At 49.9% G+C, this 13995-nt stretch overlaps 1 protein-coding gene across 2 annotated transcripts in view; it reads right to left on the bottom strand.

Annotated features, from left to right (window-relative positions):
* Window positions 1-3707, bottom strand: part of FOXN2 (forkhead box N2) — a 30872-nt gene extending 27165 nt beyond the window's left edge. For both annotated transcript variants that reach the window (XM_072857104.1, XM_072857105.1), the window contains exon 1: window positions 3651-3707. The gene's annotated coding sequence lies outside the window, so the exon portion shown is untranslated. The remainder of the gene's footprint in view (window positions 1-3650) is intronic.
* Window positions 3708-13995: the final 10288 nt, after the last annotated feature.

Genomic DNA, 13995 nt, shown 5'->3' with positions numbered 1-13995 from the left:
AGTCAGAAGGCAGGTGTAATATGACAGGGAACGAATAAACACGTATCACACATAAAGGTCCAGCCAGAAAAAAAGTGAAGCAGCATCTCAGGGTTTCCTTGTTTTACTTGTGGGTCTCTTCTCTGGCAGCCAAGGCAGCTGCTGGATCTGGGAAGAGACACACCACACGCACCCAAACCGACCCTTTCGGTTGCGGCGCTGGGATGCGGACGAGGTTTGCAGTCTGCAAGCGTGCACTTGTCGAGAGACGAAGCCGCGTGCTGACGTGAGTCACCGAGTGCCGCTGACAGCAGCGTTTCGGCGCAGGAAGTTGCCCAACACCATTTCAGTTGTCGAGCGGCAAGGCACACGCGCTAGGATGAGGCACTTGCTGCCTCCATCTACTTCCCTCAAAAAAGTTACAATCAATGCAGTGACATCCTATATACGAGCTTATACACAGTACACCTCATTAACGGGAGGGGAAGGAACAGCAACAGAAAAAAGAAGACAGCAAAAAAAGAAACAGCAAAAGAAACAGCAAAAAGAAAACCCAAGGAGCCAAGTGGAATAAACCAGACAGAATTTACACCTGTGCTAAAAGGTATCGAGTATGCATCCATACTGCTGGCAGCCTTTTACTTACGGCAACTAAAGGCTGCTTTTCATTGATTTACAGCCAGGAAAGGAAAGCCGCTATTTCACACAGCTCGTTTTGCACCGCGGCAGTGCTGTAAGACTACCCCATTGAAGGGAACAGCATAAGAGAGGCACAGCAGAGGTGGCTCCGGGCACACCGTCACTCCTCCCAACACTCCTATTTTCTGTCACCCCACCAGCTATAATCCCGCTGTCTGGCTCGTTCTGATAAGGTAACAAGAACTTGTATTTGGAAAAAATCCTCTGAGTGCCTGGGATATTTCCTCCCACAAATACCAGCTCCTTTCAACCCCAACAACAAGAAGCCAAGGAACGACAACAGGGGAGGAAGGTAGAATTACAACCCCAGTGAAACCAGCATCAAAACTGCCACTGTTTTTACGGGAACCAATGTTTCCATGCAAGAACTGCATCAGTTTCTCATCAGTTTAAACTAAATCCATATACAGCATCCTCAGGTGCCAAACTATCTCATTCACCAAAAGAGTTTGGCTTTGCTCAGCGTGTCAGGTTTTCAAGCCAACTGCATTGAGCAGGCAGAGCCTATGGTTAAGAGAGATGGTAAAAATGAGGCTGACATGCCCCTAAGCCTCCGTCTTCTTTCCCAGGCACTACAGTTTCTTGCCGGGTAATCCTTTTTCTAGTCCGACAGGACCATTACACATCCCTGTATCTGCTCCTTTACTCACTGGACAGGCACGTCCTGACACTGAAAGAGTTGCCGGCAATGCTGGCACCTTCCATCCAGGGAAGGCTCCTCAAACAGAAAACCTGTAGCAGCTGGAGCTGTCGAGGCAGCACGCTCCTTGGTTGGTGTCCCTTTTGGATTAAAAAAAAAAAAATTACTTCTGGGCTAAGTAATCCCTGCAGAGCTCCGTCAGTACAGCCTCAGCAGCAGCACCCAAAGGGGCACAACTTCATCGTCTGGTCAAGACGCTGACAACGAAGACATCAACCGAGTTTTATTCCAGCAAGGTCTCCAAAAGCACTCAGGGCCAGACGCCGGAAGCGACACGGGGTCGGTGCCTCCAGCTCCCTCCAGCCCTCTGCTCCCCAGGGCAGAGCCACACTAGAGCCAACGCAGCATCTCCACCGCGCTCTGCAAGCGTAAACACCACGTCCAGCGGCACCACCCAGCTTACGGGGCATTTGGGGGGGAAAAAAAAAAAAAAAAGACTAAGAGCACAGGAAAGTCCTAGATGTCTTTTAGGCAACTCAAACATACAAAGTGAGAATTACCATCTCCTCCCTATTTCTACAAAACTCAAGTCCCGCAGCCGGACACAAGTGAGCCCCCAGCAGAAGCCGAACTGCCGTGGCAGCACGCGGCCGAGCTCAGAAGCAACATACGCTGGCGCTCAGCTGAGTTCATTAGCTCAAGCTCTGCGCTGTGTTAATTGCTACTATATAGCTTTCAGTTCAGAGTTGATGTGTCCAACTACCTTCTGCAGAGCTTGGGAAATAGGAGTTGGCACCTGCCAAGAAAAAACAAACAAAGAAACCAACCCACAACTGCAAACTAGTTCAAGTTTCCTGACATAAGATAACTCCAGCTTAATTTTTCTTGCATAGATGTAGCATCACACCAGACTTCTAGGAGGGAAAAAAAGACCTCAAACCAAGAAACACAACAGAAGTTAAGTGATTCACATGTCAATATATTACAACCCAACCGTTACCAAAGTCCCTCTAAATGCAAGTCCACCAATAAGAAGATTTGGACAGTGTGTGTGTGTGTGTATATATACGTAGTATACTATATATAACATTATCTTGATTTCACCGGTTAGCCACAAACCTAATCAAGTTACCTTGACAGCATTCAAGTCCAACATAATTCAGCATTTTTAACTTTACATTTTGCACATAATGTCCATCCCTAGGCAGGCACCAAGGCGGGGAGGCGAGTTTATCAGGCCCCGCTCACGGTTATTCCTTATTTTCTGGTTTTACTCTTTGTCCTCTTTACTCTTTGTTTGGGCCTTGTCAGAATCCCAATCTTTACGAACAAAAGCCAGTTTCCGCTCCCGTATCAACTGGCGGACCAGGAGTATTTGCCTGTCTGAGCAGGAGTAAGCCAGGCGGGCAACAGGATGCTGCTCCTCAGCCGCCACCGTGCTTCACCGCCCGGCTCCACCAAAACCCCGAAAAAGGCGGAAAACTCCCGAGGGCCACGTGCCGATCCCAGCCCTGCCTCGAGCTCCTCGGGAGCCCTTGCCAGCGTTTTATCCCAAAATGCGGGACCCCCGAAACGCGTCTCCCGCTCCCCCCTCGCCTCTGCAAACCCTGGGCGCACCCGTGGGGGCTTCCCACCCACTTGGGGACGACGGGGGGACACCGGAATGACGCCCAAAGGGTGTTTATTTAGTTAAATAAACCGCTCGAGGGTTTTATGGCCGTGACCCGGAGGCGAAGGGCACGGCGGGGACGCGCTGCCGGGTCCCTGCCCCGGGCGGACCCCGTCTCCACCGCCTCAGTTGGACGCGCGCAAGAAGCGCGGGCCTGCGCTGCCGTGGGAGGTCACCCGCGTAAAACCCGCGGACAGACGGAAGCTCCGCGGAGCCGCGTCGGGAGGAGGAGCTGCGGGGGGGAGGGGGGGAAGCGAGTGGCCTCGCTCCCGGCACCGCCGCCGCGTGGGGGGGTCCCCACGCACCGTGCGCACCCCCCTTCCCACGCATCGTCATCGAGACCGGTTGAAGAGGAAGCGCCGCCGCCGCGCGTTGTCCCCACGCAGCCAGAGGCGGGGGGGAGGAGGGGGTCGCTTCTCCGCCTCCACGCGTGGGGCGCAGCATCCCCCAGGGGCGCACCAGCCACCCCGCTCCCCGCGCTTTCCCGTTCCCTCATTAAACCTTTCCAGAGCGTTAAAAACAAAAAACCCCCAACCCCCAAACCTCCGCTAAACCCAAAAACTAAACCCAAAAAAGGAGGAAAAGCCACAAAAACAGGCGTGGGGATGGATGGGAAGGGGAAGGGGAGGGGGGGGGGGGGGGGAAGCGCCGGCTCCCACTCACCGCGGTCATGAAGCCGTGCGGCCGGCAGCGCGGACACAATATGGCAGCGGGGGGATGTGTCAGGGAGCAGCTGCTCCCTGCGCAGCGGCGGCGGCACCGCCCTCCCCGCCTCCCCATGGCAACCGGGAACACCCCCCCCACCGTCGCCGGTACCGCCTCCCCGCACCGCCCCGGCGGCCCGGGGTGGCGGCGGTGCCGGAGGCACCGCCGCCACCCCGGGGCCGCCGGGGCGGTGCGAGCTGCGAGCGGCTTCCAGGCTCCGTACCCCCCCCCGAGCATCCTCTCCAGCTGGAAAAAGTTTCCATATTTATTTTTTTTTTGGTCCACTTCACAAAGATGAAGCCGCCGCCGTGTTTGCTCTGCCTTGTAGCGCATTGTCCTCCACTCGTGCCTTGGGCTTTTCAGCTTTTCAGGGCGAGAACTTTGGTGTTTGCTTAGCGGGGTTTGCAGGCGCGCGTAGGCTTGCACTTTTACGACATCATAATAAAGTGGACTTCGGGAAGATTTGGGGGAGAAATTGGCTTTTGCGGCCCATCCGCCGCTGCAAAAAAGTTTATTCGCCCTTCCAAGGTTTCCTCGCCTTCTGAAGGACGCTCTCGGCTTTCGCCTGCTTCGTGATGCATTGCAGTAATTTTATTTATAAGGGAGGATGGGAACGTGTTTCAAGGAAATTCCCCAACTCCGCGTTAGCAGGAACCAGCTGGGGTTTTTTTTAATTTTCAATAATTTCAGTTCAGAGAACAGCACAACCTCTTGGGTTTTTTAAGAGCGAGGATGAATTGGGCCCAGCGTTATAGCAGGCGGAATATTCTCCCAAGGGCGGAGGATTGAATCCAGCGGCAGGGAGGCTCAGCCCAGCACGTACAGGCTCCTTCAGCTACGCTGTGAAGCACGACTGGCTTCGGAAAGAGGCCAACCGCACAGTCCTGACCAGAATAAATTGTTCTCAGCAACTTTCGTTTTGCTCCTACCTAATTTCCACTGATTTGATACATTATGATTCATTCAACCTTTTTTTTTTTTTTTCTTTACAGCTTCAGAAGTTATCTGGGCCCTTCCTACCCCCTCGGCGGACAACGGAAGTGCACTTATATTAATTATGTATTACTAAAGCCATCTAATGCTGAAAGCACCCTCCATTCCTAAACCATTAAAAATAGACCTAGCACTGCTGGTACCAGCAACGCTTTGCCCGTAAGAGGCTCTTTTGCCTCAATTCCCATCCCGCCGCCTCCCAGAAAGCGTGCGCTGCAGCTTGCCGGCACAGCTACCGCACCTCAGCCGCTTCCGAGGGAGGGAGGAGCGGGGGCCCGAGCTGTGCGTTGTTTGCCTGTTGGACTCAGGGTGCGTTGCTTTGCCTTTGGCCCGCCTGGGCGGCGACCTGAAAGAGAGACGTTTGAATCCCAGATGCATTCGGCTTCGATGTATTACGTGAAAGGTTTGGTGTGAGCCACCGAGGGTGGTATCCATTCTCACCCCTTGATTGCATTTACACCCCGGCCTTTAAAGCGGAGCCGCTCACCGATTTTTCCATTTACCCTTTAAAGATGCAATCTGAGTTCAGTAGGAACATACGCCCTCTCACCCTTTATATTTTAGTGGAAGAAAAAAACCCCCACACCAAACAAAATCTAAAAAGATAAAAGCCGAAAGTGCCCTGAAGTTGCCACCCCCTCACGGAAACAAAAAATAAAACTTGGCCTTTGAACGGGTGTTTTATTTAAACCAGGGTGTAGCACAACACTTCAAATGAAATAAAATGTTTCTACACCTCCTGAAAAAGGTTGTCACCTTTATCAATTCTCAGTCCTCTCTACTGCTCAACATGCCCACTGTAGGGTTTTTTGGCTTTAAACCATACTATGTTGTTTAAAAACCCAGCAACTCTATCGATAAAGGCAGTAACCGAGATTTGAAGCTTTCTGGAGTGCCTTCTGCATCGGGCCCTCACCTCCAACACCAACCAGAGTCGCCTTCACTCTTCTGCTACCCGTGAAGTCACCGCTGGCTGCAGTAGTGCATTTGGGGACGGGGGACAAAAGAAAGCCCAGCACAATCCCTAGAAAGGCTTCGGCTTTCCACCTCGTATCGTACTCTTCTCAATAACGCGCCGTAGGCAGAATTACGTCTTCCAGAGCTGCACGTGTAGTTGCAATTCTGCAGCAGCTCGTCCGTGCAGTGCTGGAGGACGTGGAGCTGGCCCGGCTCAGTTGGGGCGCAGAGCATTTTGAGTGGGCATTTCCAGGTCGGGTCGCGGGTACGGGACAGGCACGTGCCACGGATACGTGATGCAGTATCCCTAGTGTTACAGCGATGCTGGGGGTTGCTCCTCAAGGGTGTTCTCTTTCCCGCCAGCCACAGCCCCCAGGAGCAGCCCTGCAAAAACCAGCGCGTTCCTGCCAGACCACTGGGTGCACCCCGGGGCGACGCTTCATTTTCAGCCTTCATTTCGGTCTTCAGCAGCGGCCCGGATCCGTGCCTGCAGCTCACGCAGGAGCCGAGGCATGCCGGGGCACCAGGCTCTCCTGGTGCCCACCAAACACACAGCCGAAGAGCAGGGTATGCACCCTTCACGAACAGGCAGGGACAGTCCTCCACCGCAGGCCTTTTTGGGCCATCGTGGGGGCACTCACACCATGTTTGCCCACTCTGCCTGTCCCTGCCTGTACTGGCTCCTGACCAGCGACCTCAGCCAGCATCAGGATGCCTTCACTTAGTGCCCAGGCAGCTGCCGGATGATCGAGGCACCCGTTTGTCGCTGTTCGGTGTCCGTGCCGAGTTCGATCCCTGCTTCCTTATCAGTTTGCCTGCTAAATCCCGCACGCGATTTGTGAGAGCAAGAGAGAGCAGGTGGTGGAGGGCTGGGAGCAATGCTATCAGGCACAGCCAGGGCCACCGGTGCCGTCCTGCTGCGTGTTCGCTCGCCCCTGAGAAGCTGGAGAGCCACGGCGTGGAGGATGCCCTGCCAGGCTGCTTTGTGCAAAATCCCTGAAAGCTGCTTGTTCCCAAATTTCGGACTGAAGGGATTAAACCACTCTTTCCTGCAATTTACCCTGTCCCACAATGGAGGCCTGCGGCTGCTGGCAGTCCAAGTCCACACGCCACCTTGGTCTCCCTCTCGCTCCATCTCAGCTTTCTACTGCACGCAGGACAAGCACCAGAGCTACTGAAGGAAACCTGCAGCAAAACAGCAACCAAGCAAAGCAGAACTCACCCAATAAATATGAGAAGGACATGGTGCTATTTCCCAACACAGACCTTTAAAATAGGTGGGACAGACATTAGTCATGGTGCTACACCACGGGTCTCCGCACGGCTCCCCAGGATGTCCAAGCAGCACCTCCTGCAGTCCCCCAAGGCAGGAGGCGTGGGGAAGACGGGCTGCAAGAGGCAGAGGCAGGTGCTGAGGAGGTGGCAGGAGGTCCCCTCCACCCCACCCTTGTCACCTCCTGCTCAGGGCCAAGTCAGACTCAGCAGAGGCTGCTGGTGCCTCCTGGCCTGGCTCCAGAGCTGTCCTTGAAGGTACTGCCCACTCAAGGACACACCGTGCCTGCTTTGCCAAGGCGGCTCTCATCACTGCGGCTCTCCTTCCCGGCTCCTGCACGGTTTCTGCCAGAGGCTGGCTGTCCTCTCCCCTTCAGGGCACAGTCACGGCTCTGCTTGTCTTGCGCTCACCACAGGTGGTGAAATGCAAGTAAAAAACAAAATAGAAAAGAAGCAGTTTGGAGGTTTTTTCTGCTCTGGGCAGAAAATAGGCCCTTCCACCTCTCCTGTGTCACGGTCAAAATCCTCAGACCTTCTCTCTTACTTCGATCTGAGGTGTTGATGGTAGATGGCTTTTATACACGCATCATGGGATAAGGCTTTCCCCAGGCAGAGAGGATGGTCATCCAGACCTGGTATGTGGAGGACAAACCCACTGGGAGGATGAGACCTGCCTCCCAGCAGTTGCAATCTGCCTGTCCTGAGAGGAGAGAGCACAGCAGGGACTCTCCGAGGGCCGTATCAGCTGGACCCGACCCGAGCCACCCGGCGCCATGAAAGCACCTCCTCACCCAAGCCAGTCACCCATCCTGTCATCTAAAGTACAATGCATGATCAGTGGTCTTAGGTGCAACCCAAGAGCATGAAGAGCGAGGAAGAGCAAGAAAGGAACTGCTAAAGAGCAGAAGGGCAAGTTCTGGCGGTCCAGTGGCATGGATGTGTGATACGAGATCCAGTGAGCCCCAGTTGCTGTGCCAGGATTTCTGCCATGTGTGTGAATGGGTCAGCTGGGATTCATAGTGCCTCAGCACTTTGCATCATGAAACCACAGGCACTTTGATCCCAGTGACCTACAACCGGTGTCTTACCCTGTGGAAAGCCCGCATAAGAAGAGTTTGTCAGGTTAATCCACTCAGGAACGGCGTTGTCTCCTCCAGAGGAGCAAAACAGGGTGCCGTTTGCAGGCTCTGGCTAACCTTTGTTTCTGCCCAGGGATGCCGTGAGAGAAATGCCAGGCCAGCACTGGTTGGGCACCTGCTTCTTCTAGGGCTTCTCGTTGCAAGCAGCATCTCTGATTTGCATTGGCAGATGGTTTGAAGTAGTAACTTCAAAGGGACTTCCTATTTCTCCAGGTTGGTGTGTCTGCCTACTCAGCTCCCACACCATAACTTTCTGCTTGCAGTTCCTGTCTGGGAATGTCTCCCGCTTTGCTCTCTCCTACCACCGGGCTAGTTTAGCATTTGATCTCTTCCCTCGCCCTAGGGAAAGCCATGAGGGATACTGTTCAGTGTGTGATTCATAGCATTTCTTCTCCCACCATCCTGCTGCCTGCCACATGTGCTCGCTCTCTCATCTCTTGCTATGTCCTGAATGGGACTCGGTGCCGAAGTTCTTGTTCGGATCTGGTTGTAGCTATATACAGACAGGTCCGAAGTCCCTCATTTTAGGGACTGAATATGCTCTCTGCTTTTTTCTTTCCCCCTTAACAGATCCTCCTAAGATTGAGGGTCTGTGAACATCTCCTGAGACCCACTCTTCCCCACTGAATATCTCTGCAGTACAGATCCAGAGCTCAGACAAGCAGGTAACTATAAAGGAAGTCTTAGGGGCAATATTATCCAGCAAAATTAATAATTAGGTGCTTTCCCAACCATACAACCAAAGTCACTGCACTGACTGGGATGATGTTCAATGCTGGTTGCAGTATTCCTTCCATACCACATGTTGCGTGTCCAAGAACTGAAATACACGTGTTGAATCACCATCAAAACACTAAGACTCTGCGACATTGGATATCCAAAACTGTTTGCAAATCTAAGAAGGTATCTGTGTTAGAACGAGTTTGAGATTATTGCTATGCTGGGAAACACTTTGGGTGGGAATATTGATCATACTTGCATCTGGGTGTTTGGTATAGCTTATGCTAGCTCAGTAAATGATGTAAGCCCAAACCTGCCTGAGCTGGTTCTGCCAAAACAGAATAGCGAACATTTTGCTAGTTCAGCTATGTCACGTGAGGGTGACATTTTTTTTCAGACTTCTATGATACAGCTGGAAAATCATCACCAAGAGAGCAGGCCGACGCAGCCTGGTTTGAAAGCTCGTGCAGGAGTACCTACTCAAGAATGGATAAATCAACCACGGAGTAAACCAAATGCAATCTTCCTTAGCAATGCATTTGGATTATTATTTCGCACCATCATCTATTTACTCTTAAGCAGGAGGAAGTCTATCTGTAGACTTGCTATCCTCAACAATGGATGAGGAATAAACCCAGCATTTTTACTATTGGAAAGAATCTTGCATTTTTAAGAGATAACTTACCTCCCTCTCTTCATGGGTAATACAAATACCTTACAGAAAATAGTAGCAATTTCCTAAATAAGACCAAGTCAATTGTTTCTGTTGTGCACAAACAAAAAGATTCATGCCTTTTAGTAGATAGCCCACTATGTAATCTGCCAGGCTGAATTACCCAGAGATACTTTGTTTTGAAAGGAGTGCAGAAATCCTGCAGGTTTAATTGCCAATAAATCAGCATGACCTCCATTCCCTGACACTTTTTTTTTACAATGATCTTTTCAAGCAGAAAATGAAGAGACTGATTTTTACAGTGTGTGCATACTGCCTTTGGAGAGATAAGAGCAATGACACACACGCAGGTTCCTCCATTAAAAGCTATCTTAGATAATGAAGGACTCAATCAATGGTGTGTTCTGTTTGCTTTCTGGTTATTTTCACCTTGTGTTATGGTGCTCTCTTTTTGTTATGAGTAGGAGAGTACTGGCTTGTTTAACAATTGGCTTTCAAATCGTTGTGTCCACGTATTCTGCAGTAGTCAAAATGAAATTATTTGTTGTTTATTTTTATACTGATGCTTAAAATTTTAAGGCAAATGGCAGTAGTTCAAGTTCTGATCTGGGGTTAAATATCTGACTAAGGACTTAGCAGTTTAAAGAGAGCTTGAGTATTTTTAAAAGAAACTATTTTGATTTCAATGCAAAATGCTCATTATGGTGCCTCTCAGTAACAAAGGTTTTATGGTTTTACATTATTATTCAAAAGGAAAGGTATGATTTAAAGCCCAGTGAAAAACCTGAAATCTAGCCCCTCGTCTTACTGCACATTATAAGCTTTACTTCTCATATCAGCTTTTATTTAGCCTACCTTTAATCCAAATATCTTCAAGCATTTGCAAGTGCTTAGCTTCAAAACACCATCTGAGGCAGCTGGTTATTATAATCTCCTCTAACAGATAGGTAGGTTGATACAGGGAGTGACTGAGAGGTGAACAGCATCTCATCAATGCACGGTGGTGGGCTGGGGTTCAGCAACTCTGAAATAATCCCTGAAGAGATTTGCTTTCATCCTGCCATCATGTTTTTGGCTGAATTAGGAACAGAGCAGAAGAGCTGTGGCTCTGATGTGGGATGTTTTTGGACTCACTTTACTCAGGCCAGTGAGCCCGAGGTGATGCCATCCTAATGTTCAGCCCAACAGCAAGAAGAATGCACAAGCTTTCCAAGGCCGTTGCTGGGAGGACAGCTTTAGGAGATGCTCTCTGAATGTCCCCTTTTGCACAGGACATTTACAAACCAAAGAGCGCCTAGCACAAGACAAAGGGTGACAATGATCAGCCTACCAACTGCTTTAGCCTACCTGTGTACTGCAAAGGCAGGTGAAGAGATGCTGCCCAGATCCTGGGGAAGAAAGGACCACCAGTCTTCACATGCAGCTTTTGGCGTTGGATGAGTCGGTTTTCGGAGGAGAGACAGAGGCAATAAGAATGGCACTGATGGGGACTCTGATGGCAGTAAGGGCATAGCTCAGAAATGTGCGCATAGCTCCCTGCCTCTCCTGCCTCTCCTCCTTCATTGCCCGTAACACATAATTCAAGGGATTCCAGACAGGACAGAAAGATTGCACATGGAACTGGCATTTAGTTCTTATGAAGTTCAAACTGTTTGCAAAAATATGTAAAGGGGAAAGAAAAGAAATCAAGAAAAAAGTGGGATTATGGATGGGGCAAACAGGAGTGCATATTTCTTATAGATATTTCTTACATATATTATACATGAGGCTCTTTGTGCAACGCTTTCAGGTCAAGAGATTGCCATAGAGTTATGCCATCACTGGTATCGCAGCGTTGACCCAGGCAGTCCAAGTTATCAGTTCCAGTGACTTCATGATATGATAAGAGCCCATAAGGAGAGCAGTATTGAGTTCCCGATCCTCTCTCTCTAGGGCCCACATGGTTTGAGACTCTAGGTGCATTGATAATCATGGTTTTGCAGCCTGGTTCTGCAGGTAAGTTACCCTTTGTCTGAATCTCCCTCCATTCCTGAATGACGTTGCTTGATAATCTCTTCATACAAGAGAATCTCAAGATCTTGTCCTTGTACGAGGTCCTTGTATGAGGCAAATAGCAATGGCTGGTTTGGTACTTGCAAACCAATTCTCGATGAACTTTTCAAGCAAGCTAAGAAAAGTCACTCTCATGTGGATGATATTCCAGCACCAAGCTGGAAAAGTCACAGCCTGTTCCAGTCAAGGATTTCAAACAGGCTCCCTGGGCTGGAAATATTAGAAAGATAATGGTCAAAGACCTTGTGTCTGGTTGCTGCACTGTCTCCGACAGCCAAAACCACATTTTCGCTAAGCTTTCTTTTTCAGCTAATGAACTCTGAAATCCTTATCACCATGTGTCTGGGGGCTGGCATGGCTCCTGCTAGCTGTTTCTGAGTGGCTGATGTGTAGAAATGAAATGAAGGCATACCAAGTAGATAAAATTATCAACCTGTGACCTTGCCATCACTCAGAGTATAAAAGGCATGGGAGAGAAGGGTGATTGAAATGGTCATCTTTATTCTGTAGACAAAAAATACTCTTTCACCCTTTCATTGCCTGGGCAGGATGGGCTGGGCTGAAGGATCAGCTGTGTTGAAACTCGCAGCTATGGAATAAAACTTGTTCTCTTCAGTGCACTGACACTGGGTATAATCTCATGAGTCAGAGGAGGAGATGGATGAGGCCCTGGAAAATAAGCCTGGACTCAGATGTCCTGTTGATTACGGTCTTATTTGGAGAGAAGAAAGACTATTCAACAGCTGGTGCATTTCTCTCTGGCATTCAGGAAGGTGCCTTCCAGCTGATTAAGGGCAGCATAATGGTCTGCAGCATTTTGTTTGGTTGATACATTCATATCCTTATTGCGGCCAGCAAACCTTATGCCACTAGTGGTCCTGGTTGAGTACAGGAAGCCTTTTCTCTCAAAGATAGTCCTTTTAGGCACATTCACAATACCCATCGCTCATGGATTATCAAGGTTTTAATCCACTTCACTATCAAAGCACCAACAGCTGGCTTGTCAACATTAAACCTGTTGATCATGGATCTGCTGGGTATCTGAGGTAGTCATGCTAATAATGACATCCTTTGGGACTGGTGGTGTAGACCTCTACACAGGCTAATATATCCTGCTGGGGAATGGCACTTGCGATGCTCGAGCGGCATCTCCAGCGCTTCAGCTGGGTAGTTTTGGCACCTGACGCAGCTCGAGCAGGGCTGGCAGGTCCCCATGCAGCACAACATCGTGCAGCATAGTGCCTCTTAGACATATATCACCGTGGCATCCAAGTGTGAGTGGCGGGTGGAAGCTCCCCAGGGATGTTTCCAGATGTGAGTGGGAATTTACAAACTGTTAAAAAGCAGCTAAAATGGTGGATGGGCTGAATGTGGAAAGGACAGAAAGCAATTCTGTGCAGGGTCACATGTGTCTGTGCACATACGTCTAGAAAATGTCCTGATCCCCATCTAAGGCTGGTTTTAGTCAGGAACCAAAGAATAGGAGCAAGGTAATGTTACCGAATTTCACTCTGCACATTTATTTCAACTCAAAACCCTGATAACAAAAGAGAGACTTCAAAGTTTGAACCACAGCAAAGAGAGGTTCTTCAGACCCCTGAGCATCAAAGCCAGGCTTGGCTTTGGCTCCAGCTGTGCCATGCACGCTGCTGTTGTGCATGTCAACCCTCACCCCCTCTCCTGTTGGTCCGTCCTCCTCCATCTGCCCCTGCCGCTTCTGTGGCTCTATCCTCTTGTCTTCCACCAGTCTTCCCTCATGGAGCTGTTTCTTCAGCGTTATTCCCTGTTCAGTCACACGGGGACAATTTCAGAATTTCACATAGTCCTCCTCCCTCTCCTTCCCCACGTTATTATTGTTGGCTCTCTTTTGGGGCAGACAAAATGTTGGTGAGCGGTCAAAGACTGTCCTTAAACCCCTTGCTTTGTTCAATGAACACAGTCTGTGTTGAATGTGCAATGGAGAGAATCATCAGAAAAAAATGTATGAGATTCAGTCATGAGCCTGGCATTGCCCTAAGCTGGCTGCTTTGACTGGAGCTGCTCAGTGCAGGGATGAGACCACAGAGTTCATTAAAACATCAGGAATTAGCGATGTATATTCCCCACATTCTGTTACTTACTTTTCATTTGTACTTTTAAAAAATGAAGTGTTTTGTCCTTGTATGAATCTTTGGGGGAAAAAAAAAAGAGGACTGAATTATTAAGAGGAATCATTACTGCAAATGCATCTGATAACTGCGATATGCCTGGCGAGGGGGCCCCAAGCCCAAATTCGGTGTGGGAGAGGGGACAGGGTGGGAGGAGACATAGACTCTCCTGCAGTACATAATCTACAGGCAAAGCCTTTTTAAGAGGCCAGTTTGCACGGAGTTGGTGTTGAGGAGGAAGACCAAACACCGTGCCCCGGCAAGCTTGCCCTCTGAGCTGTGCAGATCTGCCTCTCGTCAGAAGGCATTTCTTCCCATCTTATCCCCAGTGTCTTCAGAAAAAATAGTTT

The sequence above is a fragment of the Ciconia boyciana genome, chromosome 3 (genome assembly GCF_034638445.1).
Source record: "Ciconia boyciana chromosome 3, ASM3463844v1, whole genome shotgun sequence".
NCBI lineage: Eukaryota > Metazoa > Chordata > Aves > Ciconiiformes > Ciconiidae > Ciconia > Ciconia boyciana.
Note: the sequence above shows the minus strand (reverse complement) of the source record. Positions and strands in the feature narration are given on the sequence as shown.